The sequence below is a fragment of the Moschus berezovskii genome, chromosome 2, assembly GCF_049115385.1.
Source record: "Moschus berezovskii isolate FMDL1 chromosome 2, NW_MosBer_1.0, whole genome shotgun sequence".
NCBI lineage: Eukaryota > Metazoa > Chordata > Mammalia > Artiodactyla > Moschidae > Moschus > Moschus berezovskii.
Genome location: NC_142461.1, coordinates 37,300,796 through 37,316,596, shown reverse-complemented (window position 1 = coordinate 37,316,596; position 15,801 = coordinate 37,300,796). Strand labels below are relative to the sequence as shown.

The following is a 15,801-nucleotide window of genomic DNA, read 5'->3' as shown; positions in this document are numbered from 1 at the left end:
ATTTAGCAATTTGTGTGATTTTTTTTTCCCTCACTGGTATAGGAGTATACTTGCCCATCTTAAAAAAGTAACTAAAGTCTTATGTACCTCAGTATAAGGAATTTTTATGCTTGTTTAAAAGAACAAAAAATAGTGCCCAGGGTAGAATTTTCCAGGCAATACCAGCCAGTCTTTGCTTCAGGAAAGTTCAGACTCACTTAAGCAATGGAGGTGCATAAACCTGTGAACAATAAAGAAATGAAGGCATGGAAAATCAAATATTGCCCAGATAGGACAAAACTGGTTAGCTTGCTGAAATGGAGAGAGGATAACGTCTGAGGAATTTAAGTGTCAGGAACTTGTGACTAACTTGCATGCAGCACCATTCGTTCAGGAATGATAGCAGTGAAGGATGCTTACTGAACACAAGTTGAGTCCTTGACAATACTACGTCTGAGTAGTTTTCAGTTGGTGGGATGGACAGCCTTGTGAGGAATCTGTATCATCTTAGAGTATCAAGTTAGGGGCTTTGAGATAGGGAGATTTTTCTGGATTATTTAGGTGGGCCCAATGTAATCACAAGGATCGTTCAAAGAGAGAGATAGGAGGGTCACAGTTAGAGAAGGTAACATGAAGACAGAAGCAGAGGAAGATCTTAGGAAGCAGAGAGAGAGTAGCAAATGAAACACTGCTGGATTTGAAGATAAAAAAGAAACCACAATCCAAGGAAAGCTGTGGACCTTCAAACTCTAGCAAAGCAGATCAACAGATTATCTTAGAAACTCTGAAAGAAACCAATGCTTGTCAAATCATTTTGAACTTCTCAACTCCAGAAGAGTAAAAATGATCTGTTGATACTTTTGCTCTTTTACACCACAAAATTCATAGCTATGTCTTATAGGAGAATTAGGAAATAACACTGTAATCTTCTAAAATCAGTATTTTTTTTTTTATATAATCTACGACACTACAGAATACTCTGCAGCTTTTATACGCAACACACTACACATAAGCAGAGAGCCATGGGTATATCTTACATAAACACAGTGCTGTGTGAACATTAAAATAAGAAAGGAACAAGCCTGTAGCTTAATATATATTACAAATGGTACTACATATTTTGCAATTTTGCATAATTAAAACATCAACCAAGTTGCTTTTGTGGAGAGGATAGAAATGGGAGTAAGGAGAAAATGGGAGTAAAAGCGAAACAAAAACAACTAATTATCAAGAGGATATGAGTCTCCTTTCTTTACTTCAGTTTCAAATATTAAAAAAAACAAAACAAAACAAATATACAGTTCAGTTCAGTCGCTCAGTCATGACCGACTCTTTGTGACCCCATGAATAACAGCACGCCAGGCCTCCCTGTCCATCACGAACTCCTGGAGTTCAATCAAACTCATGTCCATCGAGTTGGTGATGCCATCCAGCCATCTCATTCTCTGTCATCCCTGTCTCCTCCCACTCCCAATCCCTCCTAGAATCAGACTCCTTTCCAGTGAGTCAACTCATCGCATGAGGTGGCCAAAGTATTGGAGTGTCAGCTTTAGCATCAGTCCTTCCAATGAACACCCAGGATCGATCTCCTTTAGAATGGACTGGTTGGACCTCCTTGCAGTCCAAGGGACTCTCAAGAGTCTTCTCCAGCACCACAGTTCAAAAGCATCAATTCTTCGGGGATCAGCTTTCTTCACAGTCCAACTCTCACATCCATACATGACCACTGGAAAAACCATAGCCTTGACTAGACGGACCTTTGTTGGCAAAGTAATGTCTCTGCTTTTCAATATATTATCAAGGTTGGTCATAACTTTCCTTCCAAGGAGTAAGCGTCTTTTAATTTCATGGCTACAATCAGCATCTGCAGTGATTTTGGAGCCCCAAAAAATAAAGTCTGACACCGTTTCCACTGTTTCCCCATCTATTTCCCATGAAGTGATGGGACCAGATGCCATGATCTTCATTTTCTGAATGTTGAGCTTCAAGCCAAACTTTTCACTCTCTTCTTTCACTTTCATCAAGAGGCTTTTGAGTTCCTCTTCACTTTCTGCCATAAGGGTGGTGTCATCTGCATATCTGAGATTATTGATATTTCTCCCGGCAATCTCGATTCCAGTTTGTGCTTCTTCCAACCCAGTGTTCCTCCTGATGTACTCTGCATATAAGTTAAATAAGCAGGGTGACAATATCCATCCTTGACGTACTCCTTTTCCTATTTGGAACCAGTCTGTTGTTCCATGTCTAGTTCTAACTGTTGCTTCCTGACCTGCATACAGGTTTCTCAAGAAGCAGGTCAGGTATTCCCATTGTCCACTATATTTTAAAATAGGAATTTAAATTCTATCTTTCAAACAATAGATATATGAAGGGACCTGACATTAAATTCAAAATCTAGAAGACATTTAGGCAGTTTTTTGATCCTCATGTTTGTAATAATCTCTTTATCCTCTACTCTCTTACATCCTCTGTTTTTCCTTCTAGAAATGAAATACATCACTGACCATTTTGTAAAAGTGACAGTGACTCAGTAAGAAAAATTGCTCTTTCATCTCAGTGGAATTTGTCCTTTTAAAAAGGAGATCAAGTTGATATCTTGGGTCTAAGAATTATTGATTAATGAATTAACCTGATGACAATTAGATGAGAATCCTCTGAACCCACTTGTAGGTAAGACCCATAAAAAGAAAGTGTGAAAGGAGAGAGGGAAGGAGGGAGCAAGGGAAAAGGAAACATAGATCTTGTAGCCACCACCATTTTGGACTCCTTTTTCCTATTTTAACTACCTAATAATCTCAAGTCAAAAGTATTTTTAAAAAACACAACAGTAATCAGAAGACTAAATTATTTTACAGATCATATCTGAGTTGTAATTTTTAATGATATACCTAAGGAAAATTTTGACCTACTGAAACAACAAAAACCCATCTTCTAGATTTTGAAAACCTTTTTTTGATTTTTTTCTTTTTTTAAATTAATTTGTTTTTTAATTGAAGGATAATTGCTTTACATAATTTTGTTTTCTGTCAAACCTCAGCATGAATCAGCCATAGGTATACATATATCCCCTCCCTTTTGAATCTCCCTCTCATCTCCCACCCCATCCCACCCCTCTAGGTTGATACAGAGTCCCTGTTTGGGTTTCCTGATGCATACAGCAAATTCCTGTTGGCTATCTCTTTTACATATGGTAATGTAAGTTTCCATGTTACTTTCTCCATACAGCTCACTCTCTGTTAATGTAATAATTCTATTTTGTAGGGAGAAGTGAGCCTGATGAGACTCTGGACAACTGATTTTGAGAAGAATTAGTTGCTGTTTATCTTTGTATAATTCATATGAAAGCAATTTCCACGTTTTTGTGTATGTGTGAGGTGTTCTCTTATGTTTAATACTAACTACAAAAAGGACTCTGTAAAGGAGCTAGCATTAGACTTGCTAAAGAAAAGTCAGTTTTATCCAAACAATGCACAAATGTTGTGGATGGTACCAATAAAGTTTTGGAAATAATTTCCTTTAATTTTAGGAGAAAATAGAATAGGCAACTTCCCAGATAATATGTGTAATTCACAAATTCATTGGCATTAGTTTGGAAACGTAAATGCGAGATGGATCCATGTGATGAATCAGCTGTCCAAGGATTGAAAATTGTGATGTAGAGGACAGTTGTCTCTTTTTCCTTTCATCTCTTATAGTTGAAATGTTCCTCCTCCATCTCACCCAAAAAGTATACACATATTCTGTTCAAGAGAGAGTACAGAGAGAATAAAATTTCTCCTGTGCTAGAAAGTAACTCCTGAAGCTCCACGAATAAACATCTCCAGGTAGAGAAAAAGAAAAAAAAAAAATCTTGTTTTCATTTCATGAATTTCCAAGCAATGAAAACATAAAGTTTTATAACCTTGATTGGCACAGAAAATAGGAAAATCCTGGGAGAGTAATGGGTATATTATGTTCAAGATTGAGGCCTCAGTGGAGTCACTGTAATTTCTTCCTACTTTTCACAGAATATGATTTCTTTTTTAAAAAAGCAAATTAATTTTCCAATATAAGCTGTTTTTGTTCTCTGGTGGCGATGATTCTCCTCAAATAAAATGAATCAAATTGCTCATCAACTATGAAAATACTCTTAAAAACATTCTGACAAAAAGAGAGATAAGTTTCAAATAGTATCAGTCACTCTTCTGCTCAGAGAAGTGATCTCAAGTATACTTAAGGAATAACTAAAAGAGAAAATCCTTTGGAAATGTTTTTATAATTTTTAAAACTAGATAATGGGTTTCTTTCTTCCTTTGTTTGAACCAGCATTCCTACTGAGCATACTTTTTTTCAATACAGATTCCATTTCTTCACAAGTCAAAATTCAACTTCAATAGTTCCTACACTTTGTGGATCAACACTTGATGGTGGCTATACCTATCCTTGAATTATTTTCTAGCATGTAACCAAATGACCTTAACAGCTCACTTGAATCTGCATTTCATTTGCATTTGGAGCTCCTTCTTTGTTAGTTATAATAAACTATTATATTGCAATTCAAAGAGATGTATTCTATCTAGGCAATGGCCATGAGTTTAAGAAAAAGCTCAGAAAATTTTTGTGTACAGTAAGAATGCTTAACAGTCAAAATTATGTAAAACTGACCTTTAATTATTTTCCAGGTGAAAACAGTACCCTAGTAAGACAATTGATTTTAACAAGGTGTAGGATTTGAATGATACAAACATTTTACTAGTTGAGAACTTTAGGCTGTCAACATCTGTTGACAGATCAGAATTTGGGGAATGTTTAAAATGTCCTACATGAAAGATATCATCTCTTGCATTGCTACTCACTTTGATCACCTGAATTCAAAAATGTAATAAGCAAAGGAGATCAAAGCATTATCTTAGAAAACATAAAGATATATATAATTTTTCTGCGGAACCCTTATATTATAAAATAAGTATCTCAATTTTTCTCTCTCATTGTCTTTGTTTAGGTTGGTGTTTTCTAATTATACCTAGGTAATTAAACTTTTAATTTATACAATATAATCTTAGTGAATAAATTTTCATCTCAAAATATAATAAAATCAACTTCAGTTTCATTTTAAAGTCTGATTTCTCTTCCTTTCTGTAGCTTACCCTCTGCCATCTGAATTCTGTTTCCATGTCTAGTTTCTCTGCCACAGAGAAACTCAGAATAAATTTAGAGTCACACTACTAATCTTTATATATCCAAAGACCATGGCCATTTCTTTCTTTATTTTATTTTTTTTGTCTTCTATGTTTCACATTAAAATTTCGGTGCAATTACAGTTATTCTCTCAAACAAGGTTTCCAAACCTTCCAAATACTAGGTACCCTTTTCTTTATTATTTTTTTCTTTTTTGGTCACACAGAGTGGCATGGGGGATCTTAGTTCCCCAACCAGGGACTGAGCCCATACCACCTGGAGTGAAAGTGTGGAGTCTTAACCACTGGACTCCCAGGAAGTCCTGTGCTATACTTTCTAAAATCTAATGTCTATAATTACTCAGAGGAGGCTGCATCCAGAGTAGGGATTAATCAATCTCTCCAGTATCCAACAACTCCATATTATCTACCAAGGCTTACGGTCTCCTTTTGATTCCTTGCATTAGTCTTCAAGACAAAATTGTCAGAAGTTTGCAGAACCCTTTGGCAGTCTACATTATTTCTGTTTCCTTTTAATCTGGTCTATGACTAACATGTTAGCCATGCACATGCCTACATGATGATCATACCCTGGTCACAAAGAGGCAGACATGACTGAGTGACTAACATTTAAAATTATCATTATGTTGTAAATACTATAGTACGATAAAACATACTTTGTTTGGAAAGAATAAAGGAAGGAAGTGGCTAAGAGAAGACTTGGGGGAAGAGGGAGGATATCAATACATGTGCCTGAAATTTCTTCTTCTGCTCTCTGCACAGTGTGAAATTTCTTCCCCTGCTTGTCTCAATCCTGCCTTGGTCTCAGCTTTAGTGACTGAAGTCTGCCACCTGCAAGCTCAAGTCTGCCCAGTTTTAGTAAGGCTGGTGTCAGCCTCAAACTGTCTGAAACTGGTCAGACTATTTGAGCTCTAAACACCTTATTTTCCAATGAGTTCCAAAAAATATTTTTTTTCTTCCAAGTCTAAAGTGTAGGTTATTGATTTCTCTCCAGTTTCTCAATGACCCTGAAACCTCACTCTGACCCTACCCTTAGTGTACTCGCTTGAGCCATGAATTTTTTTCTAGCCTTTGCCAATTTCCTCTTTGCTGTTGAAACAAGATCCCACTCCCATATCTTTAAGCATCGGCTAAGACCTAGCTCCAAATCCGAAGGATTTTCTGGCCTTTAAAAAACCTCTTGCCTTACCATAGCTGTAGACAATTTTAATAGCTGGCGATTACTAACTCCAACACATAGTGGCTTAACCCAACATATTTATTTAGCTCACAATTCTAGGATTGAACAATTTTAGGCTGGGCTTAGCTTTAAAGCTATTTAGTCCTCAGCTGTTCACCTAAGTATTTCCTCCAAAAAGTTGACCTGGGCTTGTTCTAATGGCGAAAGCAGGAATTCAAGGAAGAAGAAAGAATTCAAGGCCTTTTGAGAGCTAGACTGTATGGACACACCATCACTTCTGTCACACTCTTTGTAGCAAAACAAGCCAGCTCAGATCAATAAGTAGGGAAATTTATGAAAGGAATGACAAAGTTTTATTGAAAATTATGTCACTATATGAAGGGCTGAAAAGTTGGGGAATTTTTTATAGTCAATATATTACTTACTGCTCAAAAGCATCATGGGGTGACTTTGGATGACTGAATGACTCATTCTGGATGACTTTGGACACTAGTTCTTTTGTAATTCCACCTAAAGTCACAGTGCCTTTTTCGGATACCATATTTGAACTTATTTCTTCTACTTCTTAGAAGAAAAAAAACTGCATCATCGCTGGTTTATCTAATTTTTAAACTTCTGGTCGAACTCATTCCTGGATTTATTGTTTTCCCCAATGTACTTTTTCTTACATATGCTGTTAGCTAACTGTCAAGCAATAATTAAACATGTTTACATTAATATTTGATGGGTTTTATTTTCTCCTGTGGAACACTGCCTTAGGGAAATTGGATCAAAAGTGCTTATGAAAAACTGAGTCAATCAAGGCAGCTATTTGCCAGAATGAAGAGTCTCAGTAAATAAAATCGTAGTCTTTCAGCACATCTTAAAGTGTTCTGACATACTGTTCTCCTTACACTAGTATCAATTCTGAGGTAAATTTGTAAGTTGTCATGTATAAATATTAAAGATCAAGGTGAGGAACCAATAGTGGTTTCTTACTTTTGGGATAGCCAAAAAAAAAATTTCCCTAAGGATATAGAATAAGTTTCATTATTCAAGCAAAATCAAAAATTTTTTTTAAAAAAGTAGGGGGGTAGATTTTATATCTCTGGTGGTTAATTGGTGTGCCACCAATAACATAATTAAATGACCACAGACTTACTGAGTTGCAACTCTACTTGAGCAACTGTATATATTAAAATAAAATGAAAATATGTTAACAGTTTTTATTATATTAATAGCTATCATTTCTTTCAGCAATACTTTGAGCATTAATGGGGCTTCCCTGGTGGCTCAGCAGTAAAGAATCTGCCTGTAATGCAGGAGTTATAGGAGCTGCAGGTTCGATCCCTGGGTCAGGAAGATCCCCTGAAGGAGGGCATAGCAACCCACTCCAATATACTTGCCTGGCAAATCCCATGAACAGAGGAGCTTGGCGAGCAATAGTCCATAGGGTCGTAAAGAGTCGGACATAGCTAAAGCAATTTAGCATGCATGTTGAGCATTAATGTAATTTTTCTCATTTAATTTTTACCATCTCATGTTGGGATCCTCCCAACCCAGGAATCGAACCCAGGTCTCCCTCATTGCAGGTGGATTCTTTACCAGCTGAGCCAGGGAAGCCCAGGAATACTAGAGTGGGTAGCCTATCCCTTCTCCTGCAGATCTTCCTGACCCAGAAATTTAAGCAGGTTCTCCTGCATTGCAGGCAGATTCTTTACCAACTGAGCTATCAGGGAAGCACCCTCATGAAATAGATGTTACTATAATCAATTTGCATATTAGGAAACTATGATTCTAATAACTAATTTTCCCAAGAGGTATGCAGCTCTTAAATCTGGGAATTTGAAGTGCAGGCTACTTAACCTTTATACCTGTCCTCTTAACCATTGTATTAGAATGCTAATTTCACACTATAATTCTGGGTTCACAGGAGCTATGAAAAAGTGAAAGTCTTTTCATACTGATTCTTTTCTGGCTTGAACTGAATCTCCTATGAGATTCCAAAGTTTCTGGAAAGTGAGGAGCTTGCAGGGAGACCAGTTTTACATGGTATGAAAAGCAATATGCTTACTTACCACGTACATACAAGTGAAAATGAACATGGACATATACTCACATACATGAATTAAGAATGAAATTTCCATTCTTGATTCTCCTTAGGTATAGCCATTCTAGGATGAGTAAATTTTTCTAGTGCTATTTATAATTTTTAAGGCTTCTAATAAATTATTTTTTTAAATAAGTATTTATATCAAGATAATCATGGTGATTTAAAAATCAAATAAATTTCAGTTTAATATGAAAAATACTAGTTATCCAGGGTTCTGTTTTTAATGTTAAAAACCTACCAATTAAAAAGAGCAATGATGAAAGGACACAACCTAGAAACAAGCCATGGGTTAAACTACTGCATCATATGATATCCTTTTAATTAACACACTAAAATACTGAATGAACTGGTAATGGTAACATACAGGTGGTGACATTTCAGAGATAAATCCTAATCTAAGGGATTAATTAGCATTTATTCAAGTACATAATAATGGAGTTTTAAAGGAAAATGGATCCACTGGGCTTGTTTACTTCCTTTTTAACATATAGAGGGCATTTTAATTAACTCTATTGCTTTTAGTGCATTTCCCAGGTGCTAGAGAAAACATTTTAGTGCCTGAACATAAGATATGAAAAACCAATGTATTTTCTTCATATTTTTTGTTTTTTCCATTCCTTTTAAAAGATAACCATAATCTTACTTATTTTTAGCAAGTAAAAAATTAAATGTGTATTAAAATATGCACAGTATATACTTATTTAAATCCTCTCCCTGGAGACAACTATTATTAATGGATTCTGAAGATGATTTTAGAACCATTCTTTGTGTCTATAAGATAAACAATATATACGATTTTCTTTTAATTTTTTAAGCAAATGATAAATTTTAAATGATTTATTCTGCACACTGCTTTTTATGCTCAGTGATGCACAAAAAGGATATTGTTCCACATCACTACAAAAAGCTTCTTTGTTCATTTAGCTGGTTGTGTAGTACTCCATTGCATGGATAGAAGTACCACATTCTTCATTTAACTAATTCTTTATTGATAGGCCTTTGGTTGTTTCTGATCTTGATTTTGCCTTTTCTTGCACTTTATTTTCTATTCCCACCACAATAATGGCTAATTTAAACATAAACCATAGAGGGATCCTGAAAAGGTAGCAGCAAAGGAATGAGTGTGTCAAAGACTGAGGGTCAGCTCAGGTGAGGAATCAGTGAACTGTCTTAGGGCTCTTGAAGTTGCTGGTGGCTTGGAGCTGCTGCTGGTAGACCACCGGATGGATCTTGAAACCATAGACCCTGAACACAATCTGCTTGGTGGGCCTCTTTGTCCAGTACTTGGGTGTACTGTGAAGAGTATGTGGGGGAAACCAGTGCCAAAGTAGATGCCATCCATGTGTTGGTGCCTCAGTGACTTATGTGTGAATACATCCAAGCATTTGAGGCAGTAGAGCTTCACCATGGCCTCACTTGGGATGTCTGAAAGGGCACTGGGAAGCATTGATTGCTTTCCACAGTACACACAGGCTCAGTAGCCAAAGTCTTCCTGTTGGTACTTTTCCAACCTCTGGGCAATGCCACAGTTGATGAGGATGTACTGTTATTCAGTCATTAAGTTGTGTCCAACTTTTTGTGACCCCATGGACTGCAGCACACCAGGCTTCTCTGTCCTTCATTATTTCCTAGACTTTGCTCAAATTCATGTCCGTTGAGTCAGTGATGCTATCTAACAATTTGATCCTTTGCTGCTGCTTTCTCCTTTTGCCTTTAATTTTTCCTAGCATCAGTGTCTGTCTTTTCCAATGATTCAGCTCTTCGCATCAGGTTGCCAAAGTATTGCAGTTTCAGCTTCAGCATCTGTCCTTCCAATGAATATACAGGGTTGGTTCCCTTTAGGATTGACTGGTTTGCTCTCCAAGGGACTCTCAAGAGTCTTCCTAATTTCGCAATTCAAAAGCATCAATTCTTCCTCAGCACTCAGCCTTATTTCTGGTCCAAGTCTCACATCCATACATGACTACTGGAAAAGCCATAGCTTTGACTATAAGGACCTTTCTTGGCAAAGTCATCTCTCTGTTTCTTAATACACTGTCTAGGTTTGAAATAGCTTTCTTTTCCAAGTGTCTTTTAATTTTGCAGTGATTTGGGAGTTCAAGAAAATAGTCTGTCATTGTTTGCAATTTTCTCCCCTTCCATTTGTCATGAAGTGATCTTAGTTTTTTGAATGCTGAGTTTTAAGCTAGATTTTTCACTCTTCTCTTTCACCCTCAAGAGGCTCTCTTGTTCCTCTTCACTTTTTGCCATTAGAGTGGTATCATCTGCATATTTAAGGTTTTTGATATTTCACCTGGCAATCTTGATTCCAGCTTGAGTCATCCAGCCCAGCATTTTGCAAGAGGTACTCTGCATAGAAGTTAAATAAGCAGAGTGACAATATACAGCCTTGACATACTTCTTTCCTAATGTTTAACCAAACCATTGTTCCATGTCCAGTTCTAACTGTTGCTTCTTGACCTGCATACAGGTTTATCAGGAGACAGATAAGGTGGTCTGGTATTACCATCTCTTGAAGAATTTTCTACAATTTGTTGTGATCCACACAGTTAAAGACTTTAGCATAATCAATAAGGCAGAAATTGATGTTTTTTTCTGGAATTCCCTTGCTTTCTCTACAATCCAGCAAATGTTGTCAATTTGATCTCCTGTTCCTCTGCCTTTTCTAAACTCAGCTTTTACATCTGGAAGTTCTCAGTTCACGTACTGCTGAAGCCTAGCTTGAAGGATTTCAAACATAAAGGGAGGACATAGCAGGCGTGGGTCCATCTGTAAAGCATTTTGGCTGCCTATTCAATCGATCATTCTTATTGGTGTTGTCTTACTCCATAACCAGCTCCAGGTTCAAGATCACGTGTAGTCTATAGTGAGGCACCTTCTCATTGAGTCCAGTGACACTGAATTTATCCTAGATGTAGTCTTCATTTACTAAACTGAAGAATTCATCGCTAAGGAGCCCACAGAACCAGGAAATCCAGGACACCTCCTCTGAGGTGCTAGTGTTCATGTGACTGGACAGGAGCTGGGAACAGGGAGCCTGGGGATGGGGTGGAGGAGAAGGCAGAGGGAAAGGAAGTTTCTGCTTGCAAGGAACCATGGCGATGGCTGCAACACAGCCTGTAGACCCAACTGCAGCCTCTAATCTTTTTTATATTACAAACAGTTATAACCCAGGATCTCACCTGCATCTTTTAAGTCTACTGCATTGGCAGGCAGGTTCTTTACCACTAGCACCACCTGGGAAGCCCTTTATTACAAACAATACATCAACAAATAAAAACCTCATAGGAGTCGTTCTCAAACATATAACTGTACTCATGGGACAAATACCTAGAGGTGGAATTGCTTTACAGAAGGAGACGTGTTTGTAATTCCTGCTGCCATTAATCAAACTGCATTCCTACCAGTTTTCAAGTAATAGAGTGCCAGTCTCTGTATACCCTTGCAAACAAACTTATCAAACTTTGAGGATTTTATAAATTTGGTTGACTAGAAATTTTATAACAGTGTTGTCCTAATATAAATTAATCCTGTGAGTGTACTGAGCATCTCTTTATATGCTTAATTATATCCTTCTCTTTTATTTCATTTTACTAGTCTTGTCTCAAACGTTTTGATTGGAAATTTAACTTCTTTATTTATATTTATTCTTATTTGTTAATATTTTAAAGGCATTAAAACATTTCTAAATATAAATGTTTCCTCTGATCATCACATTGACTCTGCCCCTAGAATTCTTTATTATTATTATTATATTCTCACATTTTTAATTTTTTTATCTTATCTCATTACTTCCCCACCCTTGCAACAGGAATTTTGTTATTTGAATTTGTAAAAATTTATAGTTTTACAATGTTGACATTAGGTGACATACGATTTCTACATTTAGAGAATGTATGGAAGTTTTAGGGTGATAACATGTTAATCGGGCGCCTATGATAATATTAGGAGAAGGCAATGGCAAGCCACGCCAGTACTCTTGCCTAGAAAATCCCATGGACAGAGGAGCCTGGTAGGCTGCAGTCCGTGGGGTCGCTAAGGTTCGGACACAACTGAGCGACTTCACTTTCACTTTTCACTTTCACACAGGGAGAAGGAAATGGCAACCCACTCCAGTGTACTTGCCTGGAGAATCCCAGGGAAGGGGGAGCCTGGTGGGCTTCCATCTATGGGATCATACAGAGTCGGACATGACTGAAGTGACTTAGCAGCAGCAGCAGCATGATAATATTATGTATTCTTTTTTTTTTTCTTATTTTTTTAATGTATTCTTTATTCCTATAATTTAAAATTCAACCTACATCTATTACATAGCCCTTGGTAACCAAGGTGCATCTGTTAGATATACCTTATCTTAGTTTCAAAATGTATGCTGCTACTTGTGTTTTATATACTAGAGGTATCACAGATTAAGAGCAGTGAGCATTGCATCATAGAGAATGGCTTCGTATTTTTTTCAGTTCAGTTCAGTTCAGTCGCTCAGTCATGTCCGACTCTCCGCGACCCCATGAATCACAGCACGCCAGGCCTCCCTGTCCATCACCAACTCCCGGAGTACACTCAAACTCATGTCCACAGAGTCGGTGATGCCATCCAGCCATCTCATTCTCCGTCGTCCCCTTCTCCTCCCGCCCCCAACCTTTCCCAGCATCAGAGTCTTTTCCAGTGAGTCAACTCGTCGCATGAGGTGGCCAAAGTATTGCAGTTTCAGCTTTAGCATCAGTCCCTCCAATGAACATCCAGGATTGATCTCCTTTAGAATGGACTGGTTGGATCTCCTTGCAGTATAAGGGACTCTCAATAGTCTTCTCCAGCACCACAGTTCAAAAGCATCGATTCTTCGGCGATCAGCCTTCTTCACAGTCCAACTCTCACATCCATACATGACCACGGGAAAAACCATTGCCTTGACTAGACGGACCTTGGTTGGCAAAGTAATGTCTCTGCTTTTTAATATACTGTCAAGGTTGGTCATAACTTTCCTTCCAAGGAGCAAGCGTCTTTTAATTTCATGGCTGCAGTATGGACTTAGGGATTCTTACTATATACAAAGTATTCTAACTCATTACTGTCCTTAATTATTTTTATGTTCATATCACTCCATATTTGGAAACTCCTTCAACCTGGACCTTGTATTTTGGGACTTCATCCCCTTCAGTGAAAACACATAAATCCATCTTGTTTTTTAGCACCTCATCACTACTCACTTTATTATACAAGAGGTTTCAGGTTCAGGTTCTACTTTTCTTTCTCCAGCATTAGAATCAGCTCTTTCTCCAAGGTATCCTGCCTCCTTTTAGTGGGGCTGCTGCTGCTGCTGCTAAGTTGCTTCAGTCAAGTCCGACTCTGTTCAACCCCATAGATGGCAGCCCATCAGGCTCCCCTGTTCCTGGGATTCTCCAGGCACGAATACTGGAGTGGGTTGCCATTTCCTTCTCCATTGCATGAAAGTGAAAAGTGAAAGCGAAGTAGCTCAGTCGTGTCGGACCCCTAGCAACCCCATGGACTGCAGCCTACCAGGCTCCTCCGTCCATGGGATTTTCCAGGCAAGAGTACTGGAGTGGGTTGCCATTGCCTTCTCTGTTTTAGTGGGGAAAAGTATTTAAAAACCAGGATATGGATGCTCTGCATTCTCCTTGCTCCTCCTCATGCATCATTGTTTCTAGACCCTTTCAGTGGATGTATATTTATAGATATACATATCTATATAAGCAATTTTCCTAGGGAAAGAGTGAAAATAGAAAGTATTAGAATTTAAACCTAATCTTGTTCTTTTTCAAAGGCACGGCTGTCAACTTGTTTTCCATTTCTTTAATAAGCATTTACTTTTTATTTACACTTTTTTAAAAATTTAATTTATTCAAACTGAAAAAGAAACCCACCATAAATCCATTTCTTCCACTCCCTCTAACACTCACCTTTGGCTACCATCAATCTGTTCTTTGTATCTATTATTTCCAATGGTGAAAGTAAAATAGGTTTAAGTAAAATACATTATTTATATTGATTTTACCTGTTTATTTTTACTTCTATTAGTGTGGCTACTATAAAACTTAGAATTACATATGTGATCCACAAACATCTAATAAACAGTGATACAATGGAGGGTTAAAAGCATGAGGATCCAGAAAACAAAAACTGCTAGAGAACACTTAGCCCACAAACTTCTCTTGTTTGTCTGTGCAATGTTTAAACAAATTTAATTAGTAGAAAGAATTTTTATACATAGTAAATATATATTTTATATTATAATTTTGGAAATATTGATACCTGGCTTCTTTAGAAAAAATAGAAAATATGGCAAAAACGCATTCATAAATTCACTTTGCGTGGCAAAAGTTTAGTGGAACTGACAGTGGCTAGGTCACTAGCCCCATTTAGAGGTTTTCATTTTGCACAGCCCAACTGCCAAAAAAAAAAAAATGAAATCACTCTACCAGACCTCTGAAGACATTCATGTTTGAAATCCTTGAGGCATATGACAGGATGATGTAAAAGAAGTAAGGATTTTATACACTAAATTTGTTCTGGCAAATGTTCTCTACATTGGGTGGTTTCCATTTTTCTAGATATAAAAATTGATCAACATTTTATAAGGTAAAATTCCACTGAGCATTTTAACAACTGCTCATAAATTGGGTAACAAAACCAGAACAAAGCAACATCTTGCGTTGTGGTACAGAAAATTCTAATTATAGTTAATGTAGAATCTACTCCTTTAAATCCGAAGAACCTCCCAGGTCTTCTCTGCACTATTGGCCTATATGACAGGCTTTAATTAGCACAGATTTTTCACGTTCATGGATAGATTAGAAATTTAGAAGTACTTAATGGAAAAGGTCTTTTACCTTGACCAGTCTGAAATTGCAGTTAGAGGACATTTGCTTGCTCTAAAGGCTCACTGCATACAAATATATGAATATTAACACATTCATACAAAAATGAAGTTTTAGGATTTTTACCAAAGGAATATTTATTTTGATCCACTGTTAACACCCTTGAAAATGTGAGTGGCACCTCTATGTAATTACTATGAATTAAATATAACTAGATTGTTTGGCATCCATTCAGGCATCATAGCTTTACTTTTGCCTGCTGAATTTAAAGAAAATGAGGTGAAAAAAATGATCTTATTCATCTTCTACTCTAGCTTGCTCCACATATGTAACTTCCAGATGTAAAAAAAACAAACAAACAAAAACCAGAAACCACAATGAAATAGAACTGGGAGACCAGAAGGGGGAGCTCCCATCCTCTGAGATGATAGCAGAGTCCAACAGGGAGAAGAAAGGCCTCTCTTCTTTCCTGGCAAGGATTCAGCCAATGAAAAGCCATGGACTCTTGCTTATTTTAACTCTCCCAATTTCCTTTCC

The 15,801-nt window shown here is 37.2% G+C and overlaps 1 pseudogene; it reads right to left on the bottom strand.

The window, feature by feature from the left end:
* Window positions 1–9,585: 9,585 nt before the first annotated feature.
* Window positions 9,586–11,525, bottom strand: LOC129538561 (casein kinase II subunit beta-like; annotated as a pseudogene).
* Between the last annotated feature and the right edge of the window lie 4,276 nt (window positions 11,526–15,801).